A 24373-nucleotide genomic window follows, 5' to 3' on the forward strand; every position below is an offset into this window, starting at 1 on the left:
TTTCTTTAATTATGAATTCAGGAAAAAAACATAATGACTATCCAACCTCAATTATACTTAGAAAAATAAAATAAAATTTATAATGGCAACAACAGAGTAACACTGGCTCTTCCACAATACTTTACAGGAACAGGGCCTGTAACAAGGCAGCCCAAGATGCAATTATAAGCACAAGGATAGAAATCTGGATTGCTTTTGCAAGACAATTCATGTACAAGTGTGTAAATAAGAGAAGGAGGCTGCTACTGAGACTGCATAAAGCTGTCAATAGCGCAGTCCTATTATCTGCAGTTGCATCCCTAAATGAAGACAGGCTCATCGCCCTCAAGGCACAAATAAAACTTTTCAAGCATATTATAAGAAGGAACAGACAACCCAGCCAGGCAATCTGACTGCAAAAATAGATTTAAAAATACTTTCTCTTTTTCCTTGCACTTATGTTCATTGGGAAGGGCTTGAAATGCCCACTCGTACTGCTACTTGTTCCAAGGCTGCTGGATAAGAAAATCAAGACCAAAGCCCCACTTAGAGACAGCCCCACTTCTGAGTAGCACATCTTCTGGCACTGCATTTGGCAACCCCTGCAAACCTTATGCTTAAACCCTTTGTTTTAATTAGTCCATCATTACTGTTGCTCACATAATGCCGACAACTATCTTCAGACAAAACCAGCATTAAAAAACAGAAACAAACAAACAAACAGATAAACCTGTAAGCCTTACTCCAGCTGCTTCCTTGACTCATTTTAGTGTCAAAAAAAATTTTGACAGCCTGTCTGTTTAGCAGCAGATAACATGAGGGTTTCCTAGGCAGACTTGATTTTAAGAGTCATTGGTACAGTAAAGAGATTATAAGCTTCAGTGAAGTACCACAAAACACACACACCCTTCCCTGCCATCGCTTACAGTGACAGGGAGGCATAGGAACCTTCCCACTGATGCCTTCACGACTTCCCAAAGGTCACCTCTAAGCACCCAGCACCCCACCTGGGGTGGCTTCTTCCACGCACAATCCTGGGTGAAAGCAGACATTTGCATTCCCCAGTTCTGGCAAAGAAGCAAAATCTGCCTTCTGCTTCTCTCCGTAGGATTTATAACAGATGACAGCAGCAGCACCGTGAACAGAGGCTGCAATTCAAAGTTCTTCAGCAAAAGGGAGATTTGAGTTTTGCTATAGAGACTGTACCAATGATTGCATGAAGGTACAATTCAACACTCAATTTGATCTATGTTATAGCTCTCTTTGCTGTGTTCGGGTTTAATTGCTGGCTGTTATTAACGCAGAAATGCACCGCTCTGTACCAACTGCCTCGCAGAGAGATCTCAGAAAACCACCATATATTACAAAAGAAGGTAATGCCTCTTATTTCCTATGAAAAAAAAATAACAGGATACATATCAAATGTGCTTTATGCACCATCACAGACTTACAAAAGATATTAAATTCTTCACAGCTTCTAAATTGTCCACCCAAAACCTTGAAGGTAGAATTCTTATTGCAGATGTTCACAATAATCTTTCTAGAGGAGGCTTTCTCTTGGCTAAATAACGCTTTAAAGCAACTAAATTACCTACACGCAATACGAATTCCCCTCCAAGTATGTGTTTAGATCTCAAGCTGCAATATCTGAAATCAGCCATGGAGAGCCGTGGGGTGGCAGGGAAGGATGCAGTCCTTGTGGAAGCCACTCGCCCTTCAGGAAAACAGAGCAGGAGACAGCACTGACAATGACTGCTGCAACTCCGCTCCCTGGTCAGAATTTTAAGAATAGAAATGATGACACCGCAGTGAAGTTCATCTTGTAATAACCAGGAGCTAAACTCAGTGACAGATCAGAGCACAGAGGTATTTCTTCAGGTCTCCCATCTCCCCCAGTCAAAACCTTCTCTTGATGTGAAACTGCTTCTTGGCCACAAATTGCTGCAATGCTGGTATAAACTTAGAGCACTGCGCAGCAGTAAGCACCAACGCCCAAAGCAGAAGGGCAGAAGACACTTCTAAAGAAAAACAAAAGGTTGTTTAGTTCTTGAGGCGTCCTCTCATTAGCATGGAATGGATCCAAATGCATCCAACCCACCTCAGGGGTTAGTGCCACAACCCTCATTGCCTCTCCTTCAGGTCTTGCTTGCTCATTTTGTCTTTCTCCCACCTTGACATTGGCAGAGTGCCCAGAATTAGTCTCAAGGAACTACGTTTGCTCTGATGAGTATTTTTTCCTGCTGTGACCCTCAGGAGTGCAAAGCCAAGCAGTTGCTGAGATGCAGCTGGAGGACTGGTAAGGACGATACCGACTGAAGAGCTTCATCCTCACGCTGAGAACACTTGGGTGGAAATTAAGTAGGGCTCTCATTGGAGTGAACCTCTGGAAATGCTTTCTATCCTTGTGAAACCGCTGCTAACACAACTGCACATGGAAAGCACTAGCTGCAAAACTGAACTTCTACCTGCATTTTATGAGTCACAGCTGTTAAGCAATGTATGCTACATCAGTTACACAACAGATAACGTTTTCAACATAGTTAAGATTGAATCCTTTTTATCCCATAGTTAGATTATAATAAATATGAACACAGAATTTTTGCAAACGTATTTGGTAATAAGTTGATTATAACCTACTGTACAGGTTCTGTATTTGAATTAACAAGTCAACAGAAGGAACTACATGGAGAAACACAGACCAAGATGAATTTTTGGTTCATCTTATAAACAAACAAAACTCTTCCCAATGGGCAAAACAGAACAAAGAACAACACAGAACTCTGCTTGAAATATAAAGCTTGTTTTTCCAGAATTTTTTTGATCTTACTGCCATTTCCATTCTAGAAGGAGAAGATACTTTCATGGTTTTGAATAAAGCACTGCACAGTGAGATACTGAATAAACAGCAACACTTCACTCTGCAGAAGTTCAGCATTAAACCCATCTGCCTACTTTGCATGACACCTCTCAGAAATTCCAGCTCCAAAGCAATATTCTTGTTATTCCCAGCAACCCAAGCCCAAATCAGGCTGTCTAGAGCCACATCCAGCCTGGCCTTGAATGCCTCCAGGGATGGGGCATCCACAACCTCCTTGGGCAACCTGTTCCAATGTGTCACCAGCCTCTGTGTGAAAAACTTTATGTTGAATTTCAGATGGTACTGCAATGCTACCTGTAAGTTCAGGAAATTTATTTTTTTGCCCAAGTGGCTGCTGCAAAAATGCTGCATATTTAATGACAATTACCAGTTTGACATCAATATTGCTCCTTGTAGCATTTCAAATTATTCAGTGGAAATAATGAAGCCGTCATCTAAAATACTATACGTATCGTAAAATTTTATTTCCCACTTAAATCTCAGAGAAGAATGACAATAAACTTTGATTAAATACTTGCCTGTAACAGAATAAGATGTCAACAGGCAGTAGTAAATTCAGAGGAATTCGTATTGACTGCGTGCCACTTCGCTAACGGCAACCACATTCCGAGAGTGCTGTCTGCTGGCAGTATCTTGGCCCAGGCATCTCATCAACTAACAACAACATTGTGCTTAAAAGTAATAACACTCACACTACAACAATAGGAGAGATTGCTTATAACCGTGTTCAATGTGTTCGTGCTGTAACAAAACCACTGATTCTCCTCCGCTGTTTCTGCCAGCCCTGGAGATGAGTGAGGACATGCAGGGACTGCCGTGCCCAGACATCCCACGTTTGAAGAAAGGTTGAGGGAACTTTAGCTGGGAGAAGAGAAGGCTCCAGGGAGACCTCATTGTAGCCTTCCAGTATTTGAAAGGAGTGTATAAACAGGAGGAGAATAGCTGTTTATGAGGGTGGATAGTGAAAGGACATGGAGGAGTGGTTTCAAAGCGAGACAGGGGAGGTTTGGGTTAGATATTAGGAGGAAGTTTTTCACACGGAGGGTGGTGATGCACTGGAACAGGCTGCCCAAGGAGGCTGTGGATGCCCCATCCCTGCAGGCATTCAAGGCCAGGCTGGATGTGGCTCTGGGCAGCCTGGTCTGCTGGTTGGCCACCCTGCACATAGCAGGGGGTTGGAACTAGATGAGCATTGTGGTCCTTTTCAACCCAGGCCATTCTATGATTTGCTGCCTTCAGCACTTCACTGAAGTTCGTGGCTGATTTTTGCTAATGCTGGTCAAAAGGTAAGAACAGCTGAGAAGAGCAGTGTCAGTTTGTCTAAGCAAGCAGTGGTGTATGGAATAAAATTAATTGCAGTGGTCCATCACTATTATCAGAGTCCCATAGCAGAAAGGACAAATGAAACGGCAATGAAGACAAATGGAGGTAAAGATCTGCTGTGAGAAAAGATGAAGGAGAGAAAAAAAAACAGCTATTCATAATGGAAAAGAGGAAATAAATACTAATGCAACCAGGATCATTTTGAGGGGAAAAAAGAACAATCATGAAGGGTTTGAGTCAAAAGGCTTAGCTAAAATGCAATTAGGAAAACCAATGCATTAGAGAAAAACACTTTCAACTGCATAATGCACTGGGAAGAAAAACAATAAAGTTTTGGGTAATAAGAATAAGGAGAAATAAAATAAAAAGGTACAAAAAGAGAATCAGAATAAATTTGAAAAAGAAACAATATGCCTGTAAATACATTATGAAGGCACTGCAAAATCTAGAGGCTGGCCCTCATCCCTGCACCACCCTTACAGCTATGTGCAGCTGGCTCCTTTATGACCATTACAGAGCTTACGAGAAACAAATGAAGTGCATGGAAAGATGAGCTATTTCTTCTTCTTTCCCACACATCTTCCACTGCAATTTGGACTGTTTACCCACAACTGTTTTTTCCCTTTTTGTTTATGTAAATATACATAAGAAAATTGATTTGTAGCTCCAAGGAAGTTCCAAGAAAGTGAGCCCTGGTGAGAGGCACTTCAGTGAGCAGCTGGCAAGCCTGCAGAGAGCACCCCAGGTATACCACTGTGGAGTATGCTACAGCAGCCACCAGTCTCCAAGTTAAAAAATAATAGAGCTGCAAGAGTTCCCTACATAGCACACTGGCTCCAATGTATTTCCTACCTCACACACAAAGACAAGTAGTCATTTTTTAAAAACTGCTGTGCATTCACCTGCTGGGCTTGGGAATAAGAGCAGGAGAATTAATTCTATCTTGTGGTTGCACATACAACTGCTCCTGAATTAAGAGAAATTGCTCACGTGGCACCTGAAGGTAAACATGAGCTTGCTGTATTCACAGAGAAGAGCACATAACTGCAAGTTCCTAATAATTGGTGTTCTGTTCCCTCCCTTTTTACCCCTCTCTCCTAACATCCTTTTCTTTTCCTTCATTATCCCTACAAATTATAAATGAACAAATCTATGCAGGTGGGTTGATCAAGACTGATTATAATTAAGATTTATTGTTGAAATTGATGCTGTAGTATAACTGAAGCAGGTGCCCCTCTGCTTTCTTCCCGGTGTTGCTTTGTTTAAAATGCCAACCAATACAAACTACTGCAGAAACCAATTATGCAAGCAAGTCAAATGCATTTAAATACTATAAATATGTGTGTAATTCCAACACTTTAAGAAAGAAACAATTGTTATGAATTATTTATCCAATAGTATATAGAGTCCATCTTAAACACTGTACAGCAGGACATGTCAATTCTAGTGGAGGCATTTGGGCACTTCAATTTAGAATAAACAAAGTGATGTTTTATTCCCAATGCATCACAGCCAGAGATTTCTAAACACTCCATTTTCACAGAATTAAGGTGCCATCTTCACTCTCAAGGTCCCCTCCCCCCCCCCAAAAAAAAAACAAAAAAAAAAACAACCCTGACATATTACACAGGGCAAACTACATTAATGGTGCTCTCAAACTGCGAACAACCCAATAAAGAAAAGTCATGACAGCATGGAAAAGTGCAATGCTTTTATACCTACTGTTTTGATTATGATTATTTTTTTGTTCTGATTATGCTCCCCTTAAGAATGATGTACCTTGCTGGCTCTTCATAGTCATCAAGGCTATGACTGACTATTATCCAGGCAATATTCCCAAGTAAGACTTGACAATTTGCTACACAGTGTGGAAACCTTTTTCTCTTTTTCTCTTCTAGCCACAGAAATCAGCCCAAGAGGGAGTTTTAATCAACGTAAGACTGAAAAATTGTAAACAAGAATGCAACAGAAATGGTTTATCTAAGCTGGCAAAAGACTTGTTTTCAGAGACAGTGAATGCTAATGATAATAAATAATTGCAAATACCATCTGGAATCTTTGAAAAACATCTTTCTCCAAGTCTGAAATTGAATCTCCACAGAAAGAGGATCAATGCAAAAGAAAATGGAAACAGTAAATTAAAATTAGATTTATGCCAACCTCTTAAAAATAAGTGCTCATTTAAAAGCAGTTAAGACAAAAATGTGTTCTTCGTTCAGATGCAGAGTGTGGCCCAATTGCATATAGCCACTCAGAGCTTCCACAATCCATCAGGCAATGCTCAGAGCATGCAGGGCCAAATGCCAGGCTATATTTGCTTTTATTAGTGCTACTAACAGTAGTAGTTCATTTTTCAATTTTGCCTCTAACTGATGCACAAAACTCAGAACACACTGCACTCAGATGTCCTGGAGAGCTTTAAAAGCTCGCACAACAAGACGTGCAGTAACACAGACTGACCACCAGCCAAAGGACTCAATGAAGGACTGAAATCTATTCTAGACCAGAGCAATACACACCTTGAACCATTTGGTTTTTGAATAAAAGCTATCACTGTACACACAGCTTTTCCCAGCTATCAAATTATATATCTCAACTGCTTAAGATAGTTTTCAGATACATTAAGATACATGAAGCTAACCACACCTGTGCTTGAACCATTTTCAAGTTGTAAATTTTAGAAAAATAGGGGTATTCCCACTGTATTTTGTGCAGATCATTTAGTACTTAAAATGGAGAGAAATCAAATATAGAAACCAATACAAATACTATTTTCCGTGCACTTCTCCTTTGCCCATGAGGTGGAACTTTAATCACATCATAAATAACGATGCCTACATGTTTAGTCAGTATTGCATCACTCCTTTTAGTGCCATTTACAGTGCATGTGGACTCCAAACTGCTCCATCCTCTACAAATGACAATACAGTAATGCTGATTACACTGTAACAACAGCTTAGTCCTGCTTACACCTCAGCTACAGTGGCATCAATACAAGAGTTTGAAGGCAGGAAGCATTTATCACGACCTAAAATACGGAAGGGTTACCTTAGAAGCTACTTAGAGCTATTTTCCATCTCCAGAAAATGTACATAGATTTACAGTGGGTAAGCGTTCTTGGCCTGAAGCTTGCTCTAGATCATGCAGCACTCTCCTCTTCCTTTTTCTCGCTTGGCAAAACTATTTTCCACGGAAGCGCTTGTTCTTTCTCTGCCATTCTGATGACACAAGTGCTGTCACTGAGAGCTGACACAGCAAGACGGAGCACGCTGGCAGCACTGGCTGACATTACCATACTCACTGGGAACTGGGGCACTGCCAGCAGAGCAGCACCCACCACAAGATGGACATCGTGCCCCCAAACCTCTGCTCAGCAGGGCATACTGCCCACTGTGTTCTTTCAGAGCTCTCATGGTGCTGGACCATGGCAGCTGACTCCAGATGATGGCACATGGAGCTGGACTATAGGCATTCCACCCAATGCTTGTTTCAGACCAAACAATTGGGGCTTTTGCTTGAAGGCTGTGTTAAAAGGACTTCTAAAAGAGCTAATGCTGCTCACAGAGGAAAAAACAAAGAGGATAAACACACAGTAACTGAAGAAAACACAGGAGAAGGAATTGACTTTGATGTCAAAACGTGTTCAAAGTTGGGGTTCTCAGGGTGCTAAAGGTGGGCCTATGTGCTGAGCTGGCAACAACAGCTGCTCTCCCAGTAAGCCTGCAGTGCTGATCTGGTCCTTCTTTGTGCTGCTCCACAGCAGCAAAAAAAAAAAAAAAAAGGTATGAACTGTAAAGAGTCCAGATAGATACCAGCCAATAATTCCCTCCCAGGTTTTCCAGTTGTTGTTGAAGTACTATTTTAACTTTGCTACTAGATTAAGGGAAAACACAGAATCAGTAAATGGAATCAGATGAAGGCTTCGCTCCCCCTTTCTAAATGCTTGGAACTGTCAGGACTGTCAGGAGGCATTTGGGCACACTTTTCAAATATAAGAACAGAAACAGAAAAACTAGAGAAAATCTGGATAAAATCTGGTTTTCTACCGTTAAATTTCTTTGCATGAAAAAAGCAATAACCTCTCAGCAACTTAGAAAATATTTCTGTTCTGATTATTCAGCTATTAAAATGGGGAAGTGCCATTTTATGACAATTGCTTTCGGCAGGAGATATTTTACACTGATATTCTGAAGGAATATGCACATAAGGAAGAACAATATTAAAACCTTCAGCGTTAATCTGTATTTTCAAAGCTAAGCACATTTTGACAAACCTTCTAATAGACAGTGTTCAAAATTCATAACATATATGAGCATGATTACATTACTCTAATTTATTTTTTTATCCTCTCTGCACAGCAATAAAATTCTACCTTTGAACTTATATTTATTGCAACTTTTACTCAATGGAGGGCACGCAGGCATAGAAATATAATAAAGCTCTGCTAATTCCATACATTATTGAAATCCTAACACTGCAAATGCTACCATACTGTCTTCATGCATACTTAAAATTTCAATTCAGATGCTATTTCATTCAAAGGGCAACTTAAGCAACAGCAAATGCTTCTTTTAGGTTTGTGGATTAACGCGGCAAAATTACATTTTATATCTGTGGAGAAAAAGTAAGGTAAAAAAAGCAATACTAAACAAAAGTATTTGTTTAGGTGTTGCAAGTGAAAATTTGATAGATGCTAAATAATTTAGTGCTCCATTCATCAGACTCCTAAGCAGTACGAAAACATAGAGCAGGGCAGTGCTAGACCATAACCTTTGCTGACCCCTCAGCAGCTGTAAACCAGGTCTAATTTCAAAGGCAAAAATCTCACTGGCTCCACCAAACTGGGAACCATGTAGCTACGCAGCTCCAAACTACAGGAAACAAAAACAAGTGAAAGCACGGGAAGAATTTAGCCAGCATGGAAAACTGTTTCCATGAAAAGTGCAACGCAGTGAACACCTGTGAGACAGGTGCAGAATACAAGTCTCCACACTTGTTTGGACCTACCTGCTGTCAGATGGAATAATACCAGGAGGAACGATGAAGATCGGGAGAAATCTAATCTTATAATGATGAAGGTCATCATGCAACATGGCCAATCATGATACGTGGCCAATGAAAACATGACAACTGACAAACGAGACAAATTCTGAAATTGGTTGACATAATACTGAGTGATATGGCAATACAAATCAGTGAAGTGGCAGCTCCTGCAACTAAATACATGATGAAGCGTGAAAGTTGACTCAAACTACAACTGTAATATCGGCACAACTTTCTTTTTCTTTCAAAAGGTCACTTCACACATTAGCTCCAGCTTCATTGATCAGCAGCTGAGATAACTGCTGCTCACACGCCTCAGAGTCATTGGGAAAAAAAGACAAGCAGATGACTTTCTGCATACCATGTCCTCATCACATTTCAGGTGATTGTTCAATCAAAGATAAGGCAAAAATGGGGAAAAAAAAGCCCGCAGAATACAACGCTGAAAATGTAACAGAAATGACCACCTTTATATTCAGTACTGAGGGATCAAAAATGGTAGCTGTTATTAGTGCTGTAGTTACACAGCTAGAACTCAAAATTGCATTCGGTTTACCTGAAAACATGGCCTGATGCCTCCTGAGCCCAGAGGAGCAGATCTCCCATTCATGACCAGGCACTGAATGTCCAAACGACTGCACACTCAAACTGAAGTCAGGCTGCTGGAAACCTGCTCAGTTCCCACCATGTCTTACACAGGTTTCCAGGCCACCACAAAAGACTGAGCCTGATACTTCCATAACTAAAAGCCTTATCAAGGAGAATGAAATAAAAGTTCTCTGCTTGTGAGTCATCAGCACATCCTGCCAAGCCAACTACAAGAAAGAAATGCAAACAAATATATTGCTGACCTGGTGTAGGGAACCTGCTTTGGCAGGGGGGTTGGACTCGATGATCTCTGGAGGTCCCTTCCAACCCCTACAATTCTGTGATTCTGTGATATTGACTCTATAGAAATTTTTGGTCACGAAACCCAAACAGGCTGGAGGAAATGTATTGAAGGCCAGATCAAAACTCCAGCACAGAGATATAAGGAAGCTGCCACACTGGAGGATTTCCCAGAGTTTTCTAGGACTTTCTGCAAGATGCCAAGCCCTCAGACTCAGCTGATGGCAGTCAGGTTCCTGAGCTACTCCACACCACAGCAAACCCAGCTGGAGCAGGGCAAACTTCAGCTATGTATGACATCCTCCAACAAGCACCAAAGAGGGGAGCAGGTCACCCAGGAGCCAAAGCCACAAACTTTGCATTGTTAACATCACAAAGTGAACAAACTGCTGAAGGACAAGGAATAGAGCTCCCATGCCAAAGTAACAATCAATGTTTTGTCAGAGGACAAAAAACTATTTCTAAATTTGGTCTTAACTACAGTTGGTCTGGAGAGAAATGCTTGCTTGTTAAAATAAAGGGGCAAGGTTGCTTTGAAAATAGGGAAGCAGAACAAGATTTTACTTGCTCTCAAGCAATTGAAATGTATTCTTCTACAGATGCAAGAGAGTTTAAAGTCACCTCACTGGCAATGTAACCTCCCAACATATTGAAAGCCAGCAGGAAGTGTTGAATTAATACATATATGCTAACACACTCTCCCACAGCCATGAATGTTTAATCTCATTTTTCACCGACACTGTACCCAATGGTTTGCTACATGGTTTCGAAGCCTTGAGACAAGGGAAGAACCTGAGGAAAGCTCCTGTAAAACAGGGAATCACAGGAAAGCAGACAGAGTAAAAAGTCTCTGGAGAAAGCTGGGAGCAGAGCAGTATCAGCACACCAGGCAAGGCAGTTTGTGTTAACATCTGGACAGGGATGGAGGGCAGAGGGAAGGGAGTCAGTGTGAGCACCAGGGAAGCCAGCTCTAACCTTTACTAATCGTGGGGCTGCATTTTGATGATGTCTGAATACTTCCCATCAATATAGAAAGGTATAATGTATATGGCTACTGTGTATCCAGAGAGGCAAACAAAATGAGTTTTCAGAGAGCATGTAATACTGGCTGAACACACAAGATAAGTTATTACGTACCAACCATCTGATGGAAAAAGGAACTTTTACACAGTGTGCAGGGGGCTTGCCCATATATCTTAATGCTCTAGACTGTGACAAATGATTGGATAACAACTCTTACTCCCCTTGTCATCATCCATCTTCTTAGGAGGCTTATTTCCTCAAATCCTGATGATGAACCTCTGTAGTCACTTATCTGAGCAGTGAAAATTTATTGCCTTTACTAGAAAATGAAATTCTCCTCTGAGAGAAATGGAATGGACACAAAAGGGCAAATTTCCACCCTGATGTACGCAGATGTATTTTCTCTCTCTTTATTAGGAACTATCCACATTTATCCTATGTCACAATTTTGACCAAAGGGTACCTCCCGTGTTAATAAGAGTGGCTAATTTCCAATTAAAAAAAAAAAAAAGAGTACAGATCGTAGAGATGCCCTAATGAGAAAAATGATGAGCCCCCATAGTAATCCTGCCTTGACTGCACATATTTAACAGGGCTGCCAAAGCAGTCTCCAAAATACTCACTAATTACATTGGACTGCCTCCAGCCCCTGTCACTGGCAGAGAACAGGAGAACTTTGCAAGGAGCAACCCACCAAGAGTTCAAAGATGATACGGTTATTTTGGGAAAGCACTGAAGGAATCAGAGCTGAGCTGTGCGAACATGAACAGAGAATACTGTCAGATTCTGTGGACTTCGTGATCAGCTGCACAATAATGCTCCAGCACAGACAGGAGCAGACCAAAAACCAGTAAGATGCAGAAGCACAGAACAGCCAGCAACTTTGCAACACTCACTTCTGACTTAAACATTCGCTATGTTCAGCAGTTACTGGGACATGTAAAAGAGACTGAAGTATAAAAAGAATTCTTCTCTCTTTGATTTTCAGTGAACTCAGCTGAAAGAGTGCATATATGTTCCCTTCAAGTGTGTGTTCAATGGCAAGAGTTTTACTCCCAAGTGAGACTGCTCCTAATTCAGAGAACACATGAATTAATACCAATGGATATAACTGAGGGATCCAAAAGTACATCAATGAAGAAAACCACAGTCCTACTTCTGCCCCATCAGCTGTGAGAACCAACAAACCTGTGCAAGTCACACGTGACTCAGAAGAAACAATACAAAGAAATGCCATTCAAGACTTCATATCAAGTTGCACGGTTAGCCATTAATTACCTTGGAGTTACAACATCCATTCCAGCTCCACAGTACAAAAAGGGCTGAAAGAACTGCAGGTTCTGCCCCAACTGACACCATAAATATTGATCACAGTGGCTGTTCCTCTTCATTAGCCACAAAGAGAGCAATGTTCCTCAAGGGAGAGGAAAAAGCAGATCCAATTTTAATCAAACTGCAGTACTAAAATGCAAACCTCATGGAATATTATTTTAATTATTGCTCTGTACTCACGCCAACTGCAGCCTATAAAAAAAAACAGAGATGTTCCTGGACAGAAAGCCAAAACCTCAAGCTGCCAGGCAGGTACACCATGTGAAGCAGCACTATGTAACAATACCCAAGTGAGCACTGCAACTGTAACAGCAGTTTTCCAGCCCAGCACCTCACCCTGGGCTCATTAGCCCAGCAGAGAGATGAGAGCCACAGTTCATTAACCAGCCCCAACTCCGGGCTGCCACAGCTTCCCGAGATCCAAGCTGGTCATGGCAATGGAGAGGCCATACAGGCTTATTAGCTTATTCAGATCTACCTATGTAGTAGAGTACATAAATCCTAAACCATTTAACCTTCAAAATATATGTCTGGGAAGACTGCCAGCGAATATTTGAAAAGGATTACTGGAATTGTGTTAGTTGTCACAGAAAATGAAAATGTGGATTTCAATAGAAACTCTACGTAAGGGGGAGTTTTCCCCCCCAAATCTGTTAGTCTAGCAGCCACACTGAATGGAGGATTGTACAGCTAGATCAGACAACGCAGGGCAAGCTGAAATACTTTAAAAGCTACATTTTTATCTACTGAAATAAAACATTTTCCCTTTTAATTTTACTTTTTTTTTTTTCCACTTTAATCAGAGTATAACCTCATTAAATGACAGTGTGCAAAAAGAACATATAAACTAGAAAGAAAAAATAAAAACTTTCTGAATAAATTAATGTTTATTGCTTTTAGACTTTGATATTCTGGTCTTTTCTACTTAAACGCAGTTTAAATGTATTACTTGCCACGGCCTTTACATTAAACCCAGAAAGTCTGCAATTTGTGATAAAATTCCTTATCTCTCTCTTTCTGAACCTACGCAAAGATCCAAGGTTAATTTGCAGATAATATTACTTCATGAAATAATTATCTTAGTCTATAGTAGTTAAAATAGCTAAATTTGAAAAAGAGATATGTAAAAATGAAGCTGTCACTACTGCTGGAAGGAGGCTGCCTCCCCTAGTAGGACCAAAGCCTGGCTCAGGGTACCACCAAGCGCTGTGCATTCTCCTCACCCTGGCAGTAGATACAGACCTCTGCAGTGGGATGAAGAATGGAATCTGGCCCTGCATGACCTCCTCTCCAAGCCTTCATACATCAATAGAGAGGTGACCTCCCCAGCAGGAAGCCCTAACACTCTACCAAAAGAGCTCTGTGACCAGACTGCAGATTTGGATGGCCCCAATTCAGAAACTTGATGGTGAGCCATGGGCACCAAGAGCCTACAGCAACCCCACAGAGGTGCCTGCAGGGGCAGCACAATGTGGCCACTGTCCTCTTACTGCACATCAGGGGCTCCAGCCCATATCATATCAGACCTGCTCTCCCAAATCCCAAAGGCAGCAGCAGCATTTTCCTTCCAGGAGGCTCAGAAGACAACCAGAAGGCCACATGTGCTCCTCTTACAGGTTTCTGCCCATCCAAGGACTCACCTGCCTTTGCACAGCCTTCCCATCACCTCATTTGTTATCTCAGTTTATTTCTTCCTTCCAAATGAAAGCTTAATCTGACAAAGATGCTTTCTATTTTTTCCTCTCCTTACTTCTTAGCCTTTTCCAAACCCAGCTCTGTCTCATTACGACTCTATTGCTCACTGAAGAATCACTTTCTTCAGCCATTCTTTCTCATCCTGCTAATTTTACCAAACACCCTCCTATTAAACTATACAAATATATTCATTCAGTAAATATCCCATTAACCAGGTCAGCATACAGTATTCACAACTTATTACAGAGCTACACCAAATCAGTCACAGAAGCAATTATGCAATTGTACGGCAGACAACTCACTTTAATCTTAATATGGGGCTGGAGATGTACATGCCAATGCTCATTCACACGACTCATTCATTTCCAAGCACTGTACACCATTTGTTTTGCCGTCAGTTCTGCAGCACTGCTGTGTATCCTGATTCGTAAGCTTTGCCAAGTGCCAGCAAATACCAGCTCAGTGCTTCACCCTTTTACGTAAGCGATTTTGTTACTGAACCTAAGGGTGATTCTAAGCTTGCATCTCCCAGGGGAGAGGGGGCAAAAGCCAGGCTAGGTATCACAATCAAGCCCTCAACAAGTGTTTTTATCACAAAATAATATTAAAGAAATGAAGATGCTTCCAGGACTATTAAAATAAATGACTGCAGAGAAGAGGAATCATAGGTAAGATTATGGGATACTACAGTTCCCAGAGAGGAAGAAAGAAGGGGGTTTTAAAATCACAGCCTTATTTGAAGGCATTCATTTTTTAAGCGCCCTGGGAAAACAGGTTGCCATATAATATTAACAAACAGGAATATGCTCCGACAACTACATGCACTACCACAGACATTTTGAAGACCTAAATAAATAATGTATTAGAAAACTGAGCTTAGCCTGAATTAATACAGACTCCTATGATATAAAGGAATGGCAGTGGTGGAATTACTTTCCTGGGATTTAAGTCCTATACAGAATTAAAAGTAAAGGCGTTAAGATACTTATTGATAGGCAAGAAACTGTTACCCTTAAATCTATGCATGCCCTGGGAGCACTCAGTTAAATTCACAGTCTCAGAGAGTTTGCAACACAGTTATACCAAACCCGTCAGCTTTATTTGTAAACAGCACCAACAGGAGCAAACCGCTCTCCTGGCTGCAGTCTCTTTTGGCACAGTACTGCGTACACAACAAAACAGTGCTGACTTTCCATCCAACTTGGGCAATCTGGTGAAATTGGGGAAAATTCTTGCTCTACTTAGTGGGAATTTTACATCTGGTAGGGAAACTGGAATTGGAACTTACTGACCCAGCACACACCTTGTTTGTCCTTGTTTCTGTTTCTGGGCTTGGTGATTGCTGGATCAGTTTGAAGGTTCATAAGGCAACATGAGCAGACATCTAATGGCAGAGCACAGACTCGGCTCCCAGAAAGGAACCATACAAATTCATGCTTACCAGCCCAAATCCCACATCTCAGTTTGAATTCTATCTGGGGGGAGGAGAAGGAAAGAAAAGGGAGAAAGAAAAGGATCTGCTTCATGAATGATGTTGTATTAAAAGCATACAATACGGGAGGAACAGCTTCAAAACTGGAAAACGCTCTTCTTGTCAGCTGCCTAAAGATAAAACCCTAACTGCTTGTTTACTTGAAAAGGAGCTATGAAAAACCTTCTCCTGTTACTTGTCTAATTCTTCCAAACAAAAGCAGTTCCCAGTATGAGACAACTGCAGACATGTTTCGTACAGGCAGAAAACAAGAAGAACACTGCACAATGGAATTCTAAATTGTTCTCAATCTCCTCAAAGATTGAATCTCCCCCAATTCACTAATTCACATTCACTCCAGCACTTCACAAAAGCTCCCTTTTCTTAAATATGAGATTCAATTCACAGATAAACAAGAGTGATAATGCAATCTATACTTAAAATAATAACCTGGCAACCAAGTTTTGGCAGAATTAGGAGTTCTCCCTTTCTCTGGCCTATCTTAGTCTATTACTTCTTATTATTTCAGAGCTCAGTCCTGCAGTCAAGGCCCACTGATCTCTTCTGTTTCTAAACAAACCAGGATCTGTGTGAGAAGTGCTGAAATTCAGTGGGAATTTGACCCAGAAAAAAAAAAACAGTAGAGAGCATTTAGGAGCTGTACCCTGTGGCCATTTTCCCCATTCTGCAATTTCTTACCATTTCAGCACATGCTTTTCTTTTCATTACTACCACTGGACTAATCACAAATTGCTGCTTAATGAAGAGTCCTGGCATTACAATATTTAATTAGAATTAAGAGGAAGATTTACCTTAATGAAATGACAGACCGACATGCAGCAGAGCCAATCTCTGCAGTGCAGCACCAGCCTAAAATTTCCACATCCTGAATTCCTAATTAAAGCTTGTTCTAACTTTGTATTTTAAGGGAGGAGCCTTCCCCTCTGCTATCCATTAACCTCAAAACAAGGAATTAAATTTGTTTTTCATCAACTCTCCTCCACAAACAGAAAGAAACTTTAAGAAAGGGCAACGCTAATTTTCACTCGAGTGCTGTATGAAGGCAGCTCAAATCATTTCTGCACCGCACACAGCACCAAAGCAGTTTCAGCTACAGAAAAAACCTTCTGTAGGGCCACCCAGCAGGAAAGGATTAAATTACACAAAGGGCACTTCTTTCTCCTCCACAAAAAGGTCTGTGGTCAGAGATCAATGTGAGAAGCTGTCTATTTAAGCTGTACTCAAATTATTTCCTTTCACAAGCACTGCAAGCAGCTTGCTGCTGATCCCCATGGCAGGGCACACCACCAGATCCTGGGCTGCCTTTCCACTGCCATGGGCTGCATGGTAGCTTGGATTCCAGCCTACCAGTCCTCACATACACAATGCAATAAAACACCAGCAACTTCTTTACCCTCATGACCTTTTGCTTAATTTAAATACATTACACACTGTTTGTAGTATTTCCCTTGGGAAAGAAGGTCCCAGCTAGAATAATTTTGAACTGAGAATTGGACAATTTTCTGTCTACTGAGAAAAAAAAATATATATATAGTATCAACTACATTAAAAACAGTCCTCTTTGTGTTAGCCTTGCTTCCTAAGGAAATCACAATATGCTATCATGCTCTTTTTGAAACCAGTCACGGATGTAAACAGAATTTGACACGAGGTTGGTCCCTTAAAGGTTTACATGTCTACTTGAACCAGCAGCAGCCTGATGGAAAAAGGTCACAAATTATTTGCCATCACCATGGGAAAGTTATCCAGCCTGCTTTCTTTGCTGGCCAGACACAGGCTGGTCAAAGCCCAGCACTCAGAGCTTGGTATGCATCCAACATCTGGCCTGCACCATGGGATGGATGGGCAGAGAGGAGCAGAGCTGTGGGGCAGGAGGCTGAGCACATGCGGGCAAAGACTGCATCATCACCAAGGGAGGATAAAAGCTGCAAGTACAGAGAACAGGAATCCCTCCTGGCTCACTCTTATATCTTTTAAAAAGGTATTTTGATAACACTTCTGCAAATGATCTCTTTTCAACATGAAGGGATCAGAACAGCTGCTTAAATAAAAAGGTTCACGTCTGCACAACCTGTGCTGGGTTTTCTCACTATTTAGCTGCAGGATCCTTCAGAAAAATGGTGTGAATGGTGTCATATACACATGCTGTAATATCTGATTAAAAAGAGAAATGGCTTAAGGACAGTGTAAATGCAAGAAGCTTTGAATTCACGTATCTCAAGGGACTATTACAGACAGGAAACTAAAGCTCCAGGAAGTTTTGTGGTTTGCCCCATGTCACAACTATGCAAAGAGGCTCTGAAAGCTCCACATCAAAACCAGGCAAAAAGGTAACTCACGAGCATCATGAATAGCCACTGGTTATTTTCAGAGGACACATTTCTAGGTATCAAAATGAACAGAGGTGTGAACTAGAGCACAAAATGCCTTAGCAACTCTGCTTGGGATGAGAAGCATAAAAAGATGTCAGAAAGCATCCCCATTTATATTCCTCAAAATTGTGAGCTTTGTGCTCTGTGTATAAGGGACATAACACAAGTGTTAGCAGTGATGTACAAGAAGTGAGGAAAATACTTACATATGTTAAATGCTTCTCTCCTTGCTAAAATGGCAGTGAAATCATTAGGAACTCATTAGGAGCCTGTTTAGTCCACAGATTGAGAATTTTTATGGATGAGATTCACCCTCACTCTCAAATCCCCCACCCATTCCTCCTGGTAACTTCACTCCCTGCTGGGTCACAGATCCAGGATCCATAAATACATGCACAGTTATAAAATATGATACAGGACCCCTATTTCAGTCCATTTCACTCTTTAAATAAATAGTTCATTTTAGTTAAATTTGTTCTAATATAGATTAATTTAAAAATTAATCCTTCCATGGAGCTTCTTCAATCCTCTCACAGCAGTGTTACAGACTGCAGGTCACTCACACACACCATGCTCTTTAGGTAACCTTTATCACAAACTCAGATCAACTTATGTCAGCCTCATTCCATAACATTTAACACACTAAAGGGCAATAAAAATCTTGCAGTAATGAGTAATGTTTATGTTTTTCTTAATGTTACCATTTCCATTTCTGAAACAGCGACCTTAAACCTTTGTTCCACATCTACAGGTGTTAGAAGCTCAAGTTCATTAAACAACAACAACAAAAAAGCAGCACCTGCTGCTCCCACTCACAAATTCAAGCAGGAAATCCATCTCCTCTCTCCTGCAACAGCCATAGGGAAGAAATGGCCATTTTAACACCCTTCTGAAGTCTTGAAAAACAACTTTTGGACACATTATGTATGAAAAAAGAGCAGCGGATACTGAAAAGAATAGTATTTATGCGTAGAAATTCAGCTGAGGGCACTCTGCACCACACCACAAGCTCACACTTACCTTAGCTGACATTGAGAAACTATTTTCACAGGTAGCTGTAATTCTTTATATTGACAAGCACAGGGAGGATGAAAGCTGTCCATATCCCTAATCAACTCGACTGGTATCTGTGTTTGCCAACTCTATGCAGCTGAAATCGCCACTGGATACTGATTATAGCTGCCTTCTGGGTGATTGACACAAATCATGCTGCCAGGATTTGCAAGGCACAGCCGCACTTCAGTTGGAAATCGTGCAACATATGCGCATTTAAGGGCAAAGGAAATTAATCAAAGTATATCTAAGTTTATCCTCTAGATTTAAGACCATCGCCTAAACCCCCCAGCTTTCCACCATTAAATATTATACCCTGTATTTTAGCACGTGCCTGACTCTCACACACAGATATCTATGCAAATACAGCTACTGCAAGAATTGTATATGCAGACTTCCGAGTTTCTATCTTCCTTGGCTTGTGAGCCATACATTTGCTACGATCTTGAGTGAATTTTAAAAGTCCTGGTGTGACTAAGCAAAGAAAGTTCTTACTTTTCAGCAACTTTCCCTAAAATTAACCTAAAAATGATCTTCTGTTTCTTTTGCAGACATCACCTTGAGTAGAGGTTGCAAAGGCAGTAAATTCACTGGAATCCATGAAGGTGTCTGTCCTCAAATTGTTGATGCACCTTTCCTGGGTCAGTTCACAATCTGAATTTTGTCTTTTTAAATGTTTTCAGTAGGAGATGTCAGATATTTGGCAATGACTCAGCTGCAGCAAGGTAAGATTTAAAGAGGTAACTGTATCTGTTCCACCAGGCTCATAAACCAGCCTCCCCAAAGAGCACATCAATCTTAATTACTACCAAAAAAACCACCAAGTTTCAAATCTATTGAACAAGCCACACATCATTCAAGGAGACTTCTGAAACACTCATGACACTCATCAGCCTTACTGCTGCACTGTAATATGTTCCTTCACTATGGTTTGCAACATGAGAAGCATAGATCCTATTTAATTGCCATGAGGATGTGCGTTTTTACCTGCCAGAAAATTACTGTTTGGGGATCAGCAGCTCCAATGATTGGGTTTGGCGGGGTATGCTCACAACCAAAGATGAGTGAACTTGTGCATGAGTCTTAACCCTATACAGGACCACCCAAAATCCAAACCCTACATCTAAGAGCACTATCCAGACGCTCCCAGCAGCTCGGGGCCATGCCCACTGCCCTAGGCAGCTGTTCCAATGCCCACCACCCTCCAGGGCAGAACCTTCCTCTACCCCCACCTGGCCCTCCCCCCATAAAGCTCCATGTCATTCCATTGGGCCCTGTCACTAGAGAGATCAGCACACTACAGTCTATAAAGCACATGTACTACTCAGACCTTACTCTGCAAGTTCTGTCATGCTAAAGCTGACAGCACACAGATTTGAACAAAGCAGTATATAGTTCAGTTTTTCTGAATCTAAGAAACCAAGACTAAATAGTCCCTAACCCATAGATGGAGCTACATAACATTCAGCTGTACATCATTCACTCATTTACTCCCTAAAAGTACACTCTCCATGTGCTCCAGCTACAAGTCAAAGCCTTCCCAAGTCTGCCTGGTGCACAGACACATCTGGGAAAAGGCATCACAAAAGAAAAGATGATTTTCCCTCCTCCGTGTATTAAGCTCAGATTAAAGACAGGTTAAAAGTTAAAGACTTGGATTTCTGAAATTCATGTTAAGCCAGAACTTTTCAGACAGCTTCATGAGCTGAACCAGGAATGAAGTGAGACACCTCCTGTCCCAGCAGTGCCTTCCTTCTGAAGGCTGCAAGCCATACTCTTGTGGATGTGCCAGCTGATGCTGTGTGACAGCACGTGCCAAGCAGCACACACATCGTAAGCTATCTCCTTGGACAACAACTCCTGGGGAACAAAGGATGTGACACAGTCTAAATGGAAGTACAAGCTAACTGAACCCGGCAATATTAACGTTCTACCCCCGAGGAGTCTCCAAGCTTCCTTAGGTGCAATGCTTCACTGACAGGCTGTGGCAGAACATAATACTGGACCTTAAAATAACACTGCTTTGATTACCTTACTTCCCTTTACTCTTTGCTTGAATTCCAACAGGATTTCAGTGTCTGCTCTGTCAATGGAGCTGTGTGAATAATGGATTTCTGTTTGGGCACTGAACCAAAAAAAAAAAAAAAAAAAAAGGAAGAAGGAAGAAAAAAACTCTGTTTTATGTAGTCTGAAAAGAGTAAAACCTCTGTTTTATGTAGTCTGAAAAAAGAGTAGGGGAGGATTTAAGAAAAAGTAATTTCAAGATAAAGCAAAATGTTTACTCTGAAAGGAATATTCTGCTTTTATATTATTCTCATTTTCAAATATTTTGATTTTATTATTTTGTTTCAGACTTGGCCTATTTCATCATAAAAAAGCAAACACTAAACACTTTATTCAAAAGAGAGTTGAAGGAAAATATTCTGACTTTCTGAAAAACCGCTTTCCAGTTTTACAGGTAAAAACTCTTCAAGTTTGGGAACAGATGCATTTCACCCCAACGTGCACTTTTTTCAGTGAACTTAATAAAGTTTGAGAAATAAAAATATCTATTCCCACCTCAACAAGTGTCACATTCTAGATAGTGACTCTCCAGAATCAAAGAGACCACCTTGCTAAATAACAAGACAAACTCTGACTTCTGGCAGTACTGCCAGGACAGCAGTAGAAGCTGTATGAAGGTCTTCTGCTTAAAAGCTCAAGCAGCAGCAGGTCTGAAAGCCTGGTGAGAATGCTAATTCTGGGGACTTCTTCCATCCATCAGCTATTAGCCATCTCACCTGACTTACTCAAGCATCTCGCCACCAAGCCAGCTACGTGTTGGACTGGCCTGAGAAGGGTGCAGAAATGTCCCGTGCCTGGAAGCATCTAGGAGAGACAGAAGAAGGTGGGTTTGTGACGGCCCTGGAACTTCCATTTGGGTGCCACTTAAATTTGCCTGCAACTTTAATTCCTGAAAACAAAGTAAGCCAGATGCCCAAGCTGAGAGCATCGAAAGGAATGGCAATGCTCAGCAGTTCTGAAGAGCTTAATCCTTCCTTCTAATCTAAATTAAATTTCCTTGATTAGATTTATTAGCTAGGAGTAAAACATCCCTAATCAAGTAAAATGAGACTACCTTTGTGTTAAACTTTGTTGATGATCTGCTAATTGAAACAATGAATGCTTTACATATAAACTATTTCATATTTTCTGTTATTTAGACACGAGGTTGTTCATTGTTGCAGAGATAGTAAGTTGTCATGAATTGTTCTTCTGGTAGTTATCAGAACACAAATATGAAAATTAATAAATGTTGACATGGGAATTACAACCAAATAGATTCTGAATAATAAGACCTTACAGTTCATTCAACAGCACTGCTAATAGTTGAGATTTAGCTTCCAGTACTGTAAGAAACATTTTTTAAATGCTTGAAAAATGAATTATTAATTTTCATGACACACAGCTGTTATTTCATGAAATCACTGCAATTCCTTTCACACGTGTTCTCAGTGCATTCAGATCATGCTCCTCACCAGAATCACTCTTCTATATGCAAGCTACAAAGTGCAATTCTTAAAATCACAGTTTGATTCAGCATTTGTCTTGTTTCAAGCTATTTGCCTATTATTAATATTGTGATACAGACATGGAAAACAATTCCTGTATCAGACTGGGCCCAACCACACTGATATGTTAATCCCAGTTGTCTGCCTGTGCATCTAAACCAAAAGATTGGGAAACTGTGAAGGTATGCCAGCTCCTGTCTGAGCTGAACTTCTACCTGCTGACCCTGGACCAAGTCCTGCTGTCTATATTATCATCAGTCTTTCACACTGCTACAACCTCAGATTCCCTCTGCCTTACTTTACTCGATATGTATGCAGCTACTGCAGAGAAATAAGGAGCAGAACGTACAAAAAATTATTTCAGTCATTGTCTTCACAAAACAAAACAATATATTTTGGCTGCTGTTCAACTGCATTATAAAATTAGATAGTTTGACCATGATCATAGTTTTGTATCTACTGAGCAACAACATTTAAAGGGAGCAATTGAACTGGAAAGATTTCATGTTTTTTTCATCTAGTCAATGCACAGTAATGTTTGTCAGTTCTAATCAAGACTGCCCAAATGCAAATGTCAAATACTTGCAACACTCTGATCAAGAATACATTACAAACAGGAGATTATTCAATTCCTTGTTGATCAAATTAAAATAACTCTGAGAAAAATCACTAACCATTCTTGGGTTGTTTGTAAATACAAAGAAAATTTTTAAATACGTTCTGCCTGGTACTGATCTAACTTTCAGTTCCATCATCCATACTGTATTATTCTTTTGGCTGTGCTAAGTTCCTCAAAGCATCCAGTGTCCATCACTGACTAAACTCATGGAGGCCCTTGCACTGTGCACTCCCCACACATTGGGGTGATCAGAAATGGGACAGATAAGGGCCAGTGCTCTGTTCACTTGTATCTTCAGCAACATACATCAGAGATAAGATACAGTTCCAAGCCCCGCTGTGCTGGAGGTAAGTTTAGGGCAAGCAACAAAGTCCTGTGCTATGGGAGATAGGAATAAAAAACATGCGCAGTTCCCTCCCACTGCAAGCAAGGTAATTAAAGCTCATTTTTGGCAAGGGAAGAATCGGTCTCATCATGAAAAATGCCTCATGCTGAGGGGAGCAGCATGCAACAACACAGCATCACACCACAGAGCACGGGCTCGTAAAGGATGTGGGTTCACAGCCACGCTGAGAAAGGTGGGAGAGGAGGAGATGGGCAAGGGTAGGAAACCATGATGCCAAGCTGCTCTGTGGTAGGGCTGACAGAAGCGGGGCTGACTCATTTACTGCTTTCAACATCTAAAGCAGAGGTGAACTAACACTCTGCAACAAGAGTAAGAGAGCACCATGCCAAGAAGTCTGGCATATATCTGAAAAGGAAGACATCTTGCAGGGAGGGATACAAAGAAGAACCTAAGTACCCTAATCAACATACTGCAGGCTATCATTAACTTTGTTGTTAAGATGAGATACATTTGATTTTGCCATTTAAAGGGGTCCAAGAAATGTTGTATGTTTTTTTAATCTCTTTAGGCATACAGTGGGAATACTGAGCAGCCATATTAGGCACGGCTGACAGTGGATAAATGACTGAATTTTTGGATACAGCACTGAATTCTACAAAAGCTACTTAAATAAATGAAAATATCAACACACAAAGCAGCTACACTAAATGCTTTCAGCAGGGCAGTTACTTGCATTGAATTTAGACTTCTATATAAATGCTAAACATGAATACAGGTCT

General features: G+C 40.9%; 1 protein-coding gene across 1 annotated transcript in view; it reads right to left on the reverse strand.

Moving 5' to 3' along the window:
* THSD7B (thrombospondin type 1 domain containing 7B) overlaps window positions 1-24373 on the reverse strand; it is a gene marked incomplete at its 3' end in the record, with an annotated part of 241747 nt that overhangs the window by 137957 nt on the left and 79417 nt on the right. The gene's annotated exons all lie outside the window — the stretch shown is intronic.

This window comes from Tetrao urogallus, assembly GCF_951394365.1.
Source record: "Tetrao urogallus genome assembly, chromosome: 8".
In the NCBI taxonomy this organism is placed as follows: Eukaryota; Metazoa; Chordata; class Aves; order Galliformes; family Phasianidae; genus Tetrao; species Tetrao urogallus.